Raw genomic sequence first — 17,781 nt, 5'->3', positions numbered from 1 at the left:
AGAAGTAAACTAAAAATATACAATATGCTACAATATTAATACAACAATATTATAGTCTTACTGACTTGTTTGCATACAAAATTGACTGAAATAATTCAGATATATCTGATGGAAATACTGTTTGGGAATGAATTGCATTTCCACTTTGTGATGCATTTCTTGGGGACATTATAGTTTTCATTATAGTTTGAGATAAAGTCTAAGAAATGTCATTAACATGAAAAATCTTCACAAAAGCTTATGGGAAATGCAATTATTTACAACATGTTTGTCAGTATATGGCAATTTTGATTAGACTTTATGCTCTGATGGCTATGCAAATTTGTTGTATATTAATATTGCAATGTCAGTATTGCCATTTCAAAGCAGCATCTTGTGAGACATTAACTTGGATAATATATAGACTGATCGTTTTCTGTTGTGCATCCAATTCATGGACTCTTAGAAATAGATTTTAAATGCAAATATTACACTATTCTACACTTCTTGCCTCAGTTGGCATCACATCAGTATATAAGAAGAATCCTGAATACAACCACTGGAATTCTTCAAATAATATTTGCAAGTCATAGCAGTAGTATTGTTATCACTTTTACTTTCAGTTGTAATCCACCAAAATAGAATGAACCCTTTAGTGTTTTATCTTTTTTGCTATAAGTTATTATTGTTCTCTATTTGCTCCCCAACTGACTTCCTTTTAATAGGTGGGTACGCTTAAATTTTTACTGCCTTTTTGTCAGGACAAATTAATTTGTTCTTATATTCTTTATGGATTACATGTAGCTGTGGAGATAAATAACTATGATGCCACTTGTTTCATACTGGGAACTTGCTAGAACTATGTGATATACAGTATAGGGAGTTATGTAAACAGCACCATTTTTTTTTCTATTACACATTAATCAGTGTTAAAGAGTTTAGTTATACTCCCTCTTTCCTTCAGTGAAATACTGATCCAGACTTGAGTGGAATATCTTCCAATCACTCTGTGTTGGATTTATACGAGATAGGTTTGACTGGATACAATCATTTTCCTTCAGCAGTGTCCAACACTATGTCTCTGTTGTGGCATTTAAAACTTCTGGCTGAATCGTGTGTTCTCTTTGTGTTCTAAAACCTTTCTACTGTGGCCTACATACTGATTCTTGAGATTTGGAGGCTCCTAAAAGTATGCTGTAAAGGTCCCACTGGGAATTGTGACACTGTTTATAAGTCTGCTCCAGATATTTTATTGAGCATCTTTTGCTGTATCTCATTCAGGGTTGGCATGCCATTTAAACAAATTGAAAATAACTGTGATTCCATGTAAGTCCTTTAGAAATTACAGGGCCACCTATGATTGCATACTGTTTTTCTGTGTGAACTTCAACTACAGTATATAAAATTCATAGTTATCTGTCTGATCTTGGGGCATTTGAATCTAGATACCTGAACATGAAGAAGTTGCCACGGTTTGCAACACAAGTCAGAGCTTTGTAGATTTTGAATTGGTGGTTTTGGTACAGCAGGTTTGGGTTCTCTTGTTTGTAGCTTTATAAAAGAGTTGTTCATAAGTTAATTATTTAAGAAGAGCAACACAAAACATGCTTTCCATTTTAGATTGGACATCTACAGAGAGTTTTTCTACCTCAAGGTGCTCACTGTAGTGTTTCATTATGTCTTCTTCTTACATGTTCATAATAAAACTGTCAGTAGTTCTCTTTGAAATTAGTCTTAACTCTGTCTCCATCTCTTCAATGCCTTGGTAAACTGAGGCTGAGACAAAGGATACCTTTGATGTTTCTGCCTGTGAGGCTCAGGCATTGTAATGAAACCATGGCATTGTCTCAGCACCAAATATTTGGCACGATGGAACACAGTGCTAATTCTAACAGGGGCCTGCCCGCTTCCGCTGGTTTCAAAGTTGCCGCTGCTTTTTGTTTCCCGAGAGAGTTGCAGGCACTCCCTCTCAGAGCCAAACAGCTTTCAGGTCCATCAATTATTTAGTGTCTGTTGCCTTCAGGGAACTCCCGAGAAATTGTGATGAAGAATGCAATTAACAGGCAGGAAATATAAATTTATATATACTTTATAATAGTTCTAATATCTTTTGACCAGGAGTAGGAAAGGAAACACTGATTAAATTGCTGTGACAAAATCTGAATGTTGTGCAGAACTCCCTATCCATATTGGTGCAAACAAAAAAAGCACTTTGGTACTTAAGGGAGGCCTTTGAAATGATTATAAAAGGCACTCTGTTTATAGCGTGATGCTTTGTAATGTTGAAATGTTTCCCCTATTCTCCCTGTCTGCACAGTGCATGTTGAATAAGCATGAATGTTTTAAGACTGATAACTAGCTCAACATGCTGCCAAACAAGAACACTGTTTTTCACTCTCACTGAAATTTTATAAAATGACTAGAGGATGAGTCTTTAATGGATTATATTGAAACAATAAATAACCTTTTTGGAGTATAGTTTGTATGGGATGAATGCAGTGTACAATATGTGCATCTTGTGTTTACGACATAATAATGAAGCGGATCCAAAATGGCATCACTGAAAATGGAACATGAGGTCAGGTCACAGCAGTCCTATTAGAGGGAAGGATGATAGCACTTGATATGTTAGCTCCAAACCCCAGCAGTATAACAAGATGTAGTCAAAAGTAAAGTGAGAAGACATTTCACTGCACAATGCTTCTATGGCGTAGGATCCTAAAATAGCTTGTACTGTATATACAGTGCACTGTATATGTATACTGTGTATTTTGATAAAAAAAACTTTTGTATATGTGTGGTCCATCAGTTTTGGGAGGTTTTGTTTGAAATCCTACCAGCTCTGTTTTTGTCCCTGAGGTATGCATGAGTGTACAGTGTGCAACAACATCATCAAATGTACAAAAATTTCTTTCCTTTCTTTCTTCTGTAATCCAGGCAAAAGTCAAGTCCAACAGCGTCGGTTTTCTTAATGCAAACTTTTCATCACAGTTTTTTGTTCATGACTAAATCAAGACTCAAACTAAAATTACACCTTTTACAAAAACTAGCTTCTGATATATGAAGAGATTTTCTTGCTGCTCAAAATAACTCTGATTTAGCCACTAAATCAAAATCAAAATACTGCACATGCAAAAAAGAAGCCCTAGTAAATCAAATATATAAAACAAATAAAATCTTCTTTAATAGTGTCATACCTTATTTGTCACTAAGTAGATTCAGAAACCTGGATTATTTTTTTAAGTGCAGTTGATCACATGGGCTCAATAAAAGCAACACGTTCAATTCAACACAATGCAATACTCTGTCAAATTACTTTTGAGTACACTGTGTGTTGCAGCTGTCCTGAATTCCATTTCACTGTAAGATGTAATGCATCAGAAATATGTGTAACATACCTAGTAAATTCAGCAAGCACAACATAAATCGTTTACCCTTTGATCAGTAACGCATTATTAAGAAATTAAGTGGCAGTTGCAAGTGGGAGGAATAGAATGTAATGTCCTTTGATGCGCAGTGGAAGGTGTGATTTTAGCTAAATGATGCCAATGTGTTTGGTTGCCAAAAGAAATGGAAACGTGCCAGTGTAGCAGTACTTTGGGTTAAGCATTAATCCAACTTCTGTGTTCAGTCAAGGATTTATGTATGCATATAGGAGATAAAACATTTTTGGTGATCTGTGTTTTATTTAGTCTCTTTTATAGTCAGTGATGTTAATTTAAAACCTGTATGTGTGAAATGGTGAGAGCTCTTATTAAGTGCATTTGTTCAAAATAGCCAAAATATAATATTGTTAAAGTCAGTAACACTGATGTTTGCTGATGTTCTGGGTGAAACAAACAAGCCAACCACATAGTTCATATACAGTATGACCCAAACAGATCTGCCAGGAGAAGTGTATTAAACTAATCAAAAAATTGGCCGTTCAGATGAACTAGCAGCCCCCATGACACGACAGCTTGCACTGACATAAATATCCTGGTGTTCACAACAAGAGGACAGACCCTGTCTCAAGGCAGCTAGAGCAAAAGGCGAAGGGAAGAACTCAAAATGACCAGCGACCAATGCAATCAGACAAACAAAAAGCACTAGAGAGCATACGTAGGTGTAGGCACAAACAGTACAGGCAGGTGTGAGCCCAGTGGTAATTTAGCTGTTCTCAGCAGGTTGTTTTCAGGGAAGAGCTAATATGGACAGTGTGCTGTAATATCTGTGTGTGTCTGTGTGTGAGTGTTTGCACGTTTGTGTTTCTCTGGCTGTGAGTTTGGCAGTGTTACATTCATAGTGTGAGTTCTGCTGACCTTGGCACACTCAAGATTTCATGCTGGTGCTGTGTCATCCCTCTATCTTCTGTCTCTTTCTCATCCTCTTACCCCCCTCTCATCACATAACCTTTCCCAGGATAGTGCCATTATTTTCCCTTTGTGAAAATTGCCAGAATAATCCAGCAGATCCCGCAATAATTTGATACAAGGCTGTCATTAAAACGGACAGCATGGTGGTTAGATTTTTAGAGTGTAAGACTGTTGTGGCTTTTTCTGCTGGCTCATACCTCTCAGGTCAGAGATCTCATTATTTCAAGACATTGCTGTCAGGAAGGTGGAGATGCAGTGAATGGCAGATTGAGGTTTCTCTGTACTTGTTATTTTTCTCCTTACTTAAAACTAAATCTCATAAAATATAATAAAAAAATCTAAGAGTTTAGAAGTTAAATGTTAAGCATTTAGAAATGAGAACACAAACCAATAGCTGTATCATTGTTAGATTTATAAAAAAAAAAAAGAAAAAAGGTTTTTCCAAATAGAACCTAAACATTCCACAGTGAGCAGACATTGTTTTAGCATAAAAAATGACATTAGGGTGTTTAGAATGTTGCTACTCAGAGGCCAGAGGCATATTTCTAGTGGTTAAAGTGCTTCTGGTTGACAGCAGTAGTGCCAGCCGGTGCTACTGCTAGCATACTTATCGGGGAAACTACGGGTAAAGCAGTTCACCTGTAATGACAAGTAGCTTTAGTGTTGTTTGCAAAACAACTGACAGTGTATATGCATGTGTACACTAAATGTGTAGAAAATATCAATGAGACACTTCTTTCATGAAGTGGAATGATGACATAACATCAGATGGGGCTAGGCATGGATAAAATACATTACTAATGTGCACTGTATGCAGTTTTATATCATGGTCTCTCTGGCAGCAGCTGAAGGGCATTATGATTTGCTGATATCAATGACTATACCAATCACAGATCGGGAGATTTTGGGGTTGGTAGGTTCGTAAATGATTTGGAGGCTTTTACAGGACTAGACTACTCCATATTAGGAATATGCCAAATTTTTTTGGTGCAAATTGGAGCTACAATACATTTGAGATCTGGAAAGAAATATGTTCGAAGATAAAGAATATTGTGGCATTTTAAAAGCTTTTATTGAGCAGTGCAGTGATTCATAAATCAAAAAAAGATTTGAAATGAAATGTACAAGCTTACTGCACTGAATTAATGTTCTTTGTCCTTTAATATGTGGGAATCATAGATGGGAGTTACATAAAGTCTAGGATTTAGATTTTAGGGTTTTGACATCGCACTGACGCTCTGTGACAACAATGGGTAGATGACAAGGTCTCTGCATACTGACATTCCAGTTGTTGCTGATGTGCCTGTCAAGTGGAATAACACAAGTCATTCATATCGAGTGTCTTTACTGATGCATTTTCTTTTTATGTTTCAGACTAAATCTGTGTAGGCACCTACCCGCTCTCCTGGTAGAAAGCAGACATGTTTGTTGCCTCTGTTCCAGTGTGGTAAGTTAATCTTTTGTGTCTCTGTTAGCATGAATACATGTATTCCTTGGGGGGGAAGCAGCAGGGCTCCATGCATGACTGGTTATAGATTTTCGTAACCACATGTTGGCTATGAATATTCCATAAATAAACACAGGTCAAGGATTTTCAGTCAGTACCGGTTTAAAATGACCAGCTGTTCTGAAAATAAGAATCCCTTTCATTTAGGGAAATGGATGAGGAAACCGATATGACAGTGTGGCTCTTTTTGCATTTCCATTCTTTGATTATATACAGTCCAGATTTTGTGAAGAAGAGAGGCTATATCGACACTATTGGAACTGTGACATGTTTGAAATAGCTTCTGGCATCATTGCACTATATCAGATTCGATCCTGAAGATGGTAGTTATATACAAATGCACCCACAGGTGAATCCGTGGGTGGATTTTTAAATAGGCCAGCAGAACACAATGTTCTTTTCACTGTCACAGCTTTCTTGAATCTGCTGACAGTCAAAGCAGATTAAAAAAATTACATGGCTTTTGACATCTCTGTTAATAACTCAGCAGATAGGGTGGTTGTAGTAGTTCTGTCTTATAACATTCAACAAAGGTTTGTGGCATTATTGCTGCATAACCATACTAGTAAATGTGCTTCTAACATAGGCATAACATTGCCTCAGTCAATTTTTTTGTGGCAAATTTGATCAGTATTGCATTATAGTGTTGCACACAGTGATGCAAGAACTTTGTCATTTATTTATTTATAAGTGGTCTCAAAATGGCAGAACCAACTCTTGGGCCTTAGGGCTGCACATGGGTATTCAAGGTTTGGTCAAGGTGGTTACAGCCCAGGGGCATAAATCCAGAATCATTAAAGCTGTACTCTTGCATCAATCCCTGCCATTGTGCTTGAACTGATAAGAGCAGCTCCTAGTTCCCTGCCAACATTCAGCAGTCCAAATCGTATCGGCGAGGTTAAAGGAGAGGATGTGGCACACTGAAATGGAACCCAGCCAAGCATGATGTTGCCATTTACTGCAAAATCTCTTAATTATCACCCCCCACCCCTTTATTTTTACAGTATACTGTACATGATATGCACATTGATAGTGTTTGTATTAAGGATATGAGGATCTAGTAAAAACCTGATACCTTTGAAGAGAGTGACGAAACAGAAGCAGACATTGCTGTTACTAACCTCCAGTTACTGGTACTGTGATGACTAACCGTGGCTTTTCAGATAGTTTGTGAGTGTTGGAAGACATATGAAATGCTGAGTGTGGAACACAGAGAGGATGTGCAAAGATTCATTTCTCTTCCATCATTAAAGGCAAATCACATTTAAAATATTATTTGTGCTGTTGCTACTATCTTTGACTAATCTAACCTGACCATGTCCAAGGTCAAAAAGAGGGAGGGGTCATGATCAGTGAAATATGTTTAAGGAGATACACCTCAGCGCGGCATGGTGATGCAATGATTAGCACTGTCACCTCACAGCAAGAAGGTTCCAGGCCAGCCCAACCCGGGGCCTTTCTGTGCAGAGTTTCATGTTCCCCCCTGTGTGGGTTCCATCTGTGTTACACCAGCTTCATCCCACAGTCCAAAGGCATGCGGCTTAGGTTGACTGGTGACTCTAAATTGTCCCTAGGAGTGTGTGTGTGGGTGTGTGTGGTTGTCTGTCTCTAAGTGTCAGCCCTGTGATAGACTGGCAACCCGTCCAGGGTGAACCTTCCCTCTTGCCCAATGTCAGCTCAACAGCAAAAATAAATAAATACGTACATAAACTGGTTCTTGGGATTTTATTGTTATTTGTTTTGGTGCCAAAGTGGGGAAAAAGAATAACAGTAAAATGCTTTGGACTTTGTCCATAAACAGATGGTTTCATTTGATGATTTATACAGACCTTCAGTGTTTGAGGATTCCATTAAAATATTACTTGAGGCTAAGGTGGCTTCACTTTAAGGTGCCAAGATGCATTATAAACCCCAGCACTGGAGTTTCAAATGTTGGCCTTTCTACCTTGGATTTTTCCTAATGGAATTGCTGAATGTGAAGTGAATCGCTAGGGCTATGAAGACCCATCTTTCCACTGAGGGACTGCCACCTGAACCTGAGGTTTACTTTGTTGATTAGATAGAAGGTTTGTTATTTTTTCAACAGTAAAGGTGATCCAGTGGTGAATGGAAGCAGTGTGAAAGTCTTTGTTTTCCAATTGTGATAACTCTGCTAATTTTTCTTACTTGTTGTTGCCTCAATGCAAAAAAAAAAGCTCTTTAGCAGTTATAGGTTATGATAGTTATTAACTGGTGGTCTAAGACACTGACCATGTAATCACAACATCCCTGGTACCTTTCCCCTCTTTTCTTCTCTGCTGTATATCATCTTGTAAACACTGTGTGATTCTGTGCTGAAGAACCTGGAGACAAAAATGTTTTTTTTTCCCATACAGAAGTGTGACTTTAAATGTGAAGGACATTTCTTTAGGTTTTGTTATTTCTATGGAAATTGCACCTGGATAAACCCTGAATTTATATTAACCTGACTTCAAAGCTGTCAACCCGAAGCCCTGAGATTAAAGGTACTTTTCTTAATTGTTAATCCTACTTTACAGATTCCCCATGCAGAACACCTGCATTGTGTTTGGGAAACATACTGAGTTCGAAGTAGGAAGTAGGAAGTTTTACACATGGTTGGAAAAAAAATGCAGTAAAAATATGGAGAACATAATGTACGATATAGAGCATTCTGCACTGATGAAAAACAACCTGTATACAAGACAGTGAGACGCTGTGACAAAATGTAAATTAATACTAAGAAACAAGACAAAAAGAGCCAGCCCTCAGTTGTCGTCTAATGTATTATTCAAACATTTTCCTATAAACACTCTGTTTTGTTGCTTTGCTGCCAATGTAAAGCAACACGTTAGTCTTCAGCTCATCTTTTAGAAAATTTTAGCTCATTGTTTTGGCCCTGGGGTCCACACATAAAGTGTATCATTAAGTCTCAGCACTCTCACTACTTTTAGCACCTAGCAGCTATTTTTCAGGAACTAAATGACCAGTCAGTTTGGCCACCTGACAGATGGACTTAACATTCATCAAGTGGCTAAAAATACACATCTTGACTGTTTTTCTGTGTGCCATGACTTTGTCACAAATACTACTGCAAGTCTCAGTAAAGAATACTGAACATGTCTAGCCCAATTGGCAGCAGTCTCAGGGAGACTTTCATGCTCCCTCTGGTCATTCTGCTAATTTCTGTTTCACCTAATATTACCTTTTACCTGCCCATCTGCTTTTATGCTTTTATCCATATGTACACATTTACCCTAAACTCACCGTTGCTTCCTATCCTTACACATCATTATCAGCAACACCTCAAGCCTCCCACTATAATATGAATCAGAAATCTAATGATTAGCTTCTTAACACCTTCACACCGTTCTTCACATCTTATAACATGCGTTTTGGTGCTTTTGTTGCCTCCTTAATTTAATGTGTCATGGGCGGCTTAAACCTAAATCTGGGTGTTAGGAAAGAGAAGATTCTCCTTTCTGACTGCTAAAATGCATAATGATTCATCATAGGAGATTAGAATACATTAGTGATCTCTAGCAGCTCTTGAGATTGTTACTAAGGCTTAGAAAACCACTGGGTTCTGTCCAGTGTGCACAGAAATTTAACGTATGCAAAAGTAGAATCTAAACATTTTTCAGATATGAGAAGCAACTTGTCATCTTTCTTAAGAAATTTAATGTAACTGGCCTTGCATTGCAAGTTTTGCAAAAAGGTTGTAATGTCCAGTTTATTAGGATAACTAACAAAGTATAATACCATAAAGTAGGACTTTATGTTAACATTTCACAAACATATGGTCCACCTTAGCAGGTCAGTTCATTAGAAGGCACAGTGGGATGACTGCAGTGTTGTGCTGTTATCAAACATTAAAAAAAAAAATCAGTTTTCCTCATGTTCATATGTTCTCAGCTGTAGGGATAAAAGACAAAAAAGGTGCGGCCTTAAAGGTTGCTGGTGATTGGCTCCCAATTTCCCTAGTCAACCTTTAGCATCATCAGACTTCACTGGTCATCATACAGTCATTTCATGGTTGATTTGCTTCTTTTTCTAAAAGAGAAATTGCCTTGGGATGTGTAATTTCCCTTCCTGGTTTCTTTTATAAACTTTTAATTCCTAAAGAGCTATATTCTTTCATAGAGGATTACCACTAATCATCACAATTTATGTGTGATAATTTGTAACAAAGAATGCTGATGATTAGCTCAGTTCAGGTTCTGTTGATTTAAGAAATGCGTACTGATCCATATAAATAACAATACTAACAATTTCAGGTATAACCATATTAATGCATTTACCCTTCTCCATTGCAGTTAGTTGCTTTTGAAAACCATTTAGTTTCTTAGCATACAGTCTGACTGATTAACACTGCACAGCCTAACTAACTTGTTTGTAGCTTATGTGATGTTTTACTTTGAAGGGATTTGCTGTGCTGCAGAAGCACAACTACTACACTTGGGTATGTGTGTAGACAACGTATCAAAAGGGAATCACTTGTTGCCTGCCCACAGCTTTACTGCAATAAAGCACTCAGATTTCTGACAGCTAAGTTAGACTTTGTTGTGAGGGGAATTCTGCTTCCCCTCACAAAATCAATCACAATATCTCATGTTAAAGCAAAGAGAAGGCACCATGATATTAATATTCAGTCACCCTCTAAAGGTAAATGATGACTGGCTAAAGTGGCATATTTTAGATGAACTACATAAGTTATCTGCCCTTTTTCATCAAGATTAGGTAATGTTTTGGCATGGTATGCCTGATTAGGTCTAGTCTAAGTACCTTTTGCAAGAGGAGGTTAGGGTATCCAAACTTATGGTACAATAGTTTTTAAATGTGTCACGTGTGATTTACATTGCAAAATGATCAAAGACCCTATAGTGTGCATAGCCTGTCCCCGCCTGAGAACTTGTTTTACATTTCCCGCTGCATTTTATCATCCCCATTATTCCATGATACATGATGCAACTTGTTTTTCTGTCTCGGGATTGGCAGACATGCCTTAACACCTTCAGTGAAAGATGGAGATCTTACATTTTTCTTTGAGTAAGGTTTAATGAAGCCCTGGGCAAAAGCAAAAAGGTAGCAGTAAGACACAGACATGCCAGTCTGGGGTTGTAATCCTGTCAAGAAAAACAAGTTGTTGTTGTTTTTTTAATCAAAGTGGATTTACTATATCTGCACTGCGGTAAAGATAATATCAGAAAATATTATATAGGAACTTTACAGTTCAGTTTTTGTCAAAAAGTCAAAAGAAGTCAGGATTAGATATTACTGTTTTGCAATGTGCACATTCTGTAGAATGACATCAAATCTGTTTGACACCACCTGCACATGCAAAACTGTGTGTTGCATTAGTCACGCTCTCTCTCTCTCTCTCTCTCTCTCTCTCTCTCTCTCTCAACACATCAACATCACTTTCCACCCTCAGTCCCTTCAGGAGCCTAGCAGCAGCTCTAGAGCATAAGTTGCCACATCAGAGGCTCTTCTGGAGAACTGACAGTTAGCAGTGTCGCGCCATGGGGTGAGAAGGTGGCAGAGCATGAAAGGATGTATTGATGATATGCAGAATAACAAGAAAGCTTTAGACTAGACTTTACATTGCCACCTAGCAGTAAACAGCAGACAAAGAGGATAGTGGCATGAGAGAGGGAGGCTGCGTGTGCGTGTGTGTCACAGTGAGGCAGACCAGTAAACCAAGATGTTAGAAAATGTTAAGCTTATAAATATCCTTGTTAACATACTGGCCTTTTAAAAAGTCAGTAAAAGCGAATATTTACCTTTGTGCTTTGGGTTGATCTGTTTATCACTTGCTTTGAGTATCATCTGCCACCTGATAACAGTGTTTATCAACACGGATTTAACACATGAAAGTGTAGCTTGCTGAGAGCAAGGTGGAGCCAGTGACTTATTGTTCTCAGCAGTATTTTAAGAGTAAATGAGCAAGAGAAGTGATTGTCGATCTCTTCAACCTGACACTGTGAAATGTATGGCTGATTTTTCTCTGATGTTAGAGCTGCATATCCTTGCCGTTGTCAGTTCTGCCGTGTTTCTCTATGGCGCTGACAAGTGTAGCAGAGCTGTGCTACCTATTGGGTAAGACATGAATGTGTAGATAGCGAGCAACGCATAAATTTGGGCTCAAGTGATAACAGAGTGAAGCCACATTGTGACATCACTGGGGCCTTGTGACAACATCATCAATCATTGTAGGAAGTAGCAACGGACACAGGGATGATTAATTCTTTGTTGGAACTGAAATCGCCTACTGAGACACATTTCAGTTCTATGTCTGTTAACACAGCACTGTATCCCTCATCTAAGAAACTATAACATCTATTCATCAGACTGAGGCAGACTAGCTCAATCTCTGCATCCCACTGTTTTCATACTGCATCAATTTGATTTAAAATTGGAAATTGATCAATAGTAGGCCATTTGTCATGAGTAATCTGTAATACTTTTATCACTGACGTGTTCAGCTATCTCCAAGTCCCTTCTCTGTCTAATGGCAGTTGATTTGTATTCCCAGTACATTTATCGTTTTTGTTTCCAAGGCAGTAGGACGGGTGTTGACACCGCGGACTAAATGGCTGCCATTTGATCGACAGTGCAATGTTCCACAAGAGACGCAGGGAAAATGTCTGAATATTCAACATAAAAATGAATCCTTCTCCTACTCCTCATCCCCTTCAGCTGTGATTAGGGGAGGGAAAAGTGTTGAAAGATCATGTTGTAAGTCTGAGTTAATTGAAGCACATTGTTGAAAATCTATCAACAGGGCTGACTGACTTCTGATTTTGAGTGAATACTGGGAATATTGAATACAGTTCTCCACACAAAATTGTGTTAGCCAGAAATTAACTCAAAGATTATATATACCCTGTCTGTATAATGAAAATAGTGTTAAACCACTGCAGTTGATGCTATTGGGGAGACTAACATGTCTGGATATTTTCAAGTAATAGAAGTTTTTTTTTTTTTGATTGTTAACCACAATTGCAAAAGAAACATTCACTTCATTAAACAAGAGCAGTTCACCTCCCTTGCTTATTCACAGTTACTGCCTTTTGGTTGGACAGCCTGTGCAGTTTGATGTTTTAACAAGAGAGAAATCAGTTCACTCAATTAACTCTACTGCACTGAGCAGAAACACCTTAAATAAGATGTAAGGCCATCTCAGCCAGCCATCTAACTTCTCAGCCTCTGAAGCCATTGCTCTGTGTCTCATTTCCCAGTGTATTGATGTCTTTAAGTGAGCTTCCCAAGAGCCTGGAAGGAGTGGAAGTGGATGCTACATAGATTACGTTCAGGGTGTTGGGACACCGACAAGTGGTGTATCTCAACAGCAGTAGCTCCAAAAGCAATCAAGAAACAGTATAATTTACCAAAGGTATTTTTGTTCCTGAGCTGAAGCTACACATAATAATAAAACCAAATCAAACATAGGCATTAATGTTCTCACACATTTTTAAATGTACTTTTTCTGTACAAATTGGTGGTTTAACCTATTGGAGGAAATGATCTCCAGACATTGTTGGTGGATCTCTGTCAAAGGCCCTTTGCAGTCATGGGATACTTAACATTGCAGGGTTCATCAGTTTGATAAAGCAACAACATTGTCATTCAGACATAGTAGGTTACTTTTATATTTTACTTAAAAGCTGCAGTGAATTCATACCAGATTTTTCTCCTCCTCAGTAGTATTTCATCTTTAGACCTTTACTGGTGTTACTGTTCAGTAAAAATGTCCTCTGACTCAATGGGAACTAACTGAACTCAATAAGCTTATCTTTGATAGGCCTGATTTTATATGTTGAAACTAATCAAATAATGACTCTTTTTGCAACCTTGCAGTCTATTAAGCAAAGGCGTTAATTTGAATTAGGCACCATGTTGATATATGAATTCCTTTATTCACTGTATGTCATGTACATAATAGTGAAAGAATTTAATATATGAAGTTGGATTAATCCCACAACCACAGTGGCTCATCCTTCTGTGGTTGGTAAACATGTCTTTATATTCTGTTGGATGTTCTCTTTTTAGTAAATTCATTATTTTTGAATAGTAATTTAACAGAATCACAAATATTAGGTTAAATCAGTAAGAAAGGAGCAAACATGCAGCCACCTGGTCAGTCACTTCTACTGGGTTGCATTCAAAACAACTACATTCATAAGCATGCAAAGACAATCTGGCAGAGACAGGATCTCACAAAAACATAATGATTTACCGAACTATGGACTGACGGTGATTACAGAAGAGGTGTACAGTAGTGGAATAAAAAAGCTTGGAGAGTGTGAGGCAGCTGGACTGCAGTAATTACTCAGTGAAGCTCTTGGTTAAGGGGCAGTTGGCCTTGCTTACTTAGAAGAATGGCAGAGGTTCTTCCCTCTCTCAAACATGACTGTGATTAACATCAGCAATTACCTGCAGAAATCACACCCTTCATTTCTTCTTTTAGACCAAGAGAGATGAATTGCCTATGGTGAAGACAACCTCAGCCACAATGGGCTTTCTATTTTACAGTTTACTCAGGCAACTGATAGCCCAGATCTCAGGTCTGTGATCATGATATGGGAAGAGGGGTTCAGCTATATGAGGGAGCCAGACCATGTAGCACTTTAAAGACAAACAGGATCTTAAAATTAATTCTGCAGTTACCAGGGAGCCACTGTAGGGAGACCAGGATGGGAGTGATATGGTCCCATTTCTTTGATCTAATTAAAACTTGCAGATGCATTCAAAACTAACTGGAGCCACGATAAAGAATACTAATGATTCTAAAATACAGTATAAGGATTTACAGTAGTTGAGGTGGGAGGAAATTAAGGCACGGATGACTTTCTCCAGGTCAGAGGTGCAGAGAATTGCCCTGAGTTTGGACTCTGCATGAGATGGAGGCTGAGAATGAAGAGAAGTTGCCAATTGAATTAATGAAGGTTCTGACAGTTTTAACCTGTGGATGAGTTTACAAGTTAATGCCACATTCCCTGGTCCACAATCCATGTGCATGCTCTTAATTATTTAGATTTGTTAAACCCAAAACACTGACACAACTGCTTCTTTATTTACTTAGCTTTTATAAAATAATGTCATACAGGCAAGGGTGAGGCTAAAGGAAAGTGAAATGACAGTCAAGTTGTAAGTAGAGCAGAAAGCCTGTATTTCACAAACTGAAATGGGGGAAAGGAACAGGCCAAATGTGTCAAAACATGTTGAAAGGCTTTAAGCCAGCTCTCCCATTTGATTTAAAGACCCATGCATAAAGCAATGGATTAATTAATTTAAGAAATATTCTCAGCAGTAAACATTTTATCCATGCACCTATCCAACCTAAAATTTGTGAAGCTCCAAACATTAGCTCTCTGATCTCTACATTTACGCCTGCTGTCATTTATGCTTGAGCTAATGAGCTAACCCTTTGACACCTTCTGAAGTTGTTGATGTTTACTTCTTCAGGATAGGGAAAGGTGGAGGAGAGGGGTGTAATATGCACATTAATGAGCATGTCATGAGGACAGCAATTACAATGATGCATTTGGGGCCTCATTTGGAGATGGTGTCAGCATTAACAGCCTCCCGGCCATCTGAGTGCCCATGTTAGCCTGAATTACCATAGACATTCCTATGAAAGTTCTTCTTGTCTGAAAGTATAAATGTCTCTGAAAATGAAGGCAGAAAAACTTTACATTTGTTATTTCTTGAACTTTGTGCCCGAGAGAGTTAAAACAGTATGTTCCGTTCAGGCGAGATAGAAAGGCTTTTATCATCTCTTGTGTGGGCTAACCTGAGATACATGAGATCAAGCCAGTGTGTTGGGAAATCTAGTAGTAATGCCATTGTTACACAGCTAATTACAAGGACCCCTATGGCTTCATTCTCAGCAAAAAGTAAAAAATGGAATGAAGCAACCATATCACAGCAGGACATCAGTATTTACATGAGCTAATATGAAATGTACAGACTGAAAATACACCTGGGGATACATTGAGGCCTGTCACAATTTTTCTATGGTTTGTCCTAACTGCTCTGTTCTAGCAGTATCTATAACCTCTAGAGTCCTGAGCTTTGGAAACCCAAGCTGTGCGGTCCTCATATGAGGACGCAGGGACTCTAGAGGTTAACATTAAGATCGGTTTGGGTGAGTGAATATTCACAACACTTTGCAAAGTTGACTAAAGGAATTCAGATTATTTTTCACAGGTCATGCACCCAAATTAATTATTAATATGTGGAAAGTTCAGTTGGTAGTGGCTTCTAAAGAAACAAGTCCTCATTCTAGCTGTAACATTAGTCATGTGTATTATGGGCAATTTAGCTGACAAACTTGCCCTGTGAAAGAGGACAGCCAGGAATAATTATGCTCCTTGACTGGATAATGAGTTAAAATCCTTAATGGCAGAGCAAGATGCCAAATAAATTGCTAACAAGTAAAATAACACATCTGACAGCATCATATATTGCAAAATGTGGAACACTGTCTCCAAGATGTACAGTAAAAGTGGGAAGAACACAAGACCAAAAAAAAGGAAGATAAAATACTAGTGATCCGAGGAAAAAGGTTTTCTCCAGATATCTGTGCTGTATATGGACTAAGCTGGGCTCCTTAACTGCTCAGAAATCTCAACTAATCAAATGTGTTAAATTTTTATTAAGTGATAGTTGGATCAATTCATTTATTGGCAGAAACAAAGGACACAACCACGTTTAAACTTCCATTAGACATCCATTTGATAATACATAATGATAGCTAAATAAAGTCATAAAATCAGTTGTCTAAAAATGTATAGTACATTTGTGTATTACACTACAAACTACTGCAAATGAATTAAGCATAAATGCACGTAGGCTGTGCTAATATTGCCGTATCACTCTCTGCCTGGCTGCTGTCTTATTCCATGTATCTTCAGTGAGTCCTAATAACTGACAATTAAGTCACTACATGAAATTGATTTAATAAATAAAATAACAATTACACTGTAAATGTAAGTCTACATATCATCAGTTTAGACTCTTGTGCATTACTCCTTCTGAGATTCACTTAAAGTGACTCAAAAACCAACAATGAATTTTATACACTCATAGTATTGTCTGTGAATCCAGAGCCTGGTTTAGTTTGTTTTTCTGTGCTGTAGTGCTCCATTGTTGTCTAAAAAGACACCACTGAGCCACACCAGTGTTTTTTTTTTCTTCAAAAAATAGCTTTCAATTATACTACAAGAAATACAATATATTTGAACTGTGGCAGTGTGAAATACAGTATATCACATTAACCATTTTAAGAAATAATACATTTGATTATTTTAACAGGTCTTTTGATCTTTCTTCACAGCATTCATCCACCTACATGACTATTTGCTACAAAGGACAATACCCTCATCTTAAATTTAAAGTTTTCTTTTAAGGAGAATCAATGTGGTTTTCGCCTTTTATCTCTTTACTGAATTAGATGATCTGCACATTTATTCATCGGGTTCATGATTCGTATGTCCTATCAAGATCTTTTATTTTTGGTAAATGCCATGTTCAGTTAAATCAATAGCTGAAATCAAACATTGTAGAGTGCAAGAATCAATGGGTTTCCTCCCTATTATATGAGAACTGGAGCAAAGCTCCCTTGGCTTTCAGTCATGCTTACTATTGATTGTGAGGGCCATAATTCACTTTTGTCCCAAAGCAAGCTTTTCACCCCATTAGGCTCTGCTCATGGCTCTTTGGCCGGAGCCAGTCTTGATCTCCATCATCACTAACCCCTGTCTCAGGGCCGGCCCGTGGCATAGGCAGTATAGGCAAATACTAAGGGCGCCAGAAATGGAGGAAGAAAAAAAGTGTAACTTCCACTATTCTTAAAACTAGACTTCAGAAAAGAATAAGCCCACCACATTAATTTAACTGCATAGCAGCAAAGCCTACTAAGTAGTAGTAGTAGTAGTA

General features: G+C 37.9%; 1 protein-coding gene across 5 annotated transcripts in view; it reads left to right on the top strand.

The window, feature by feature from the left end:
- Nucleotides 1-17,781, top strand: part of lingo2 (leucine rich repeat and Ig domain containing 2) — a 210,684-nt gene that overhangs the window by 41,777 nt on the left and 151,126 nt on the right. For all 5 annotated transcript variants that reach the window (XM_020607488.1, XM_020607486.1, XM_020607490.1 and 2 more), the window contains one exon: nt 5,709-5,781. The gene's annotated coding sequence lies outside the window, so the exon portion shown is untranslated. The remainder of the gene's footprint in view (nt 1-5,708; nt 5,782-17,781) is intronic.

The sequence above is a fragment of the Monopterus albus genome, unplaced genomic scaffold (genome assembly GCF_001952655.1).
Source record: "Monopterus albus unplaced genomic scaffold, M_albus_1.0 scaffold86.1, whole genome shotgun sequence".
Taxonomy (NCBI): Eukaryota; Metazoa; Chordata; class Actinopteri; order Synbranchiformes; family Synbranchidae; genus Monopterus; species Monopterus albus.
The sequence above is the reverse complement of the archived record's forward strand: the minus strand, read 5'-3'. Positions and strand labels throughout refer to the sequence as shown.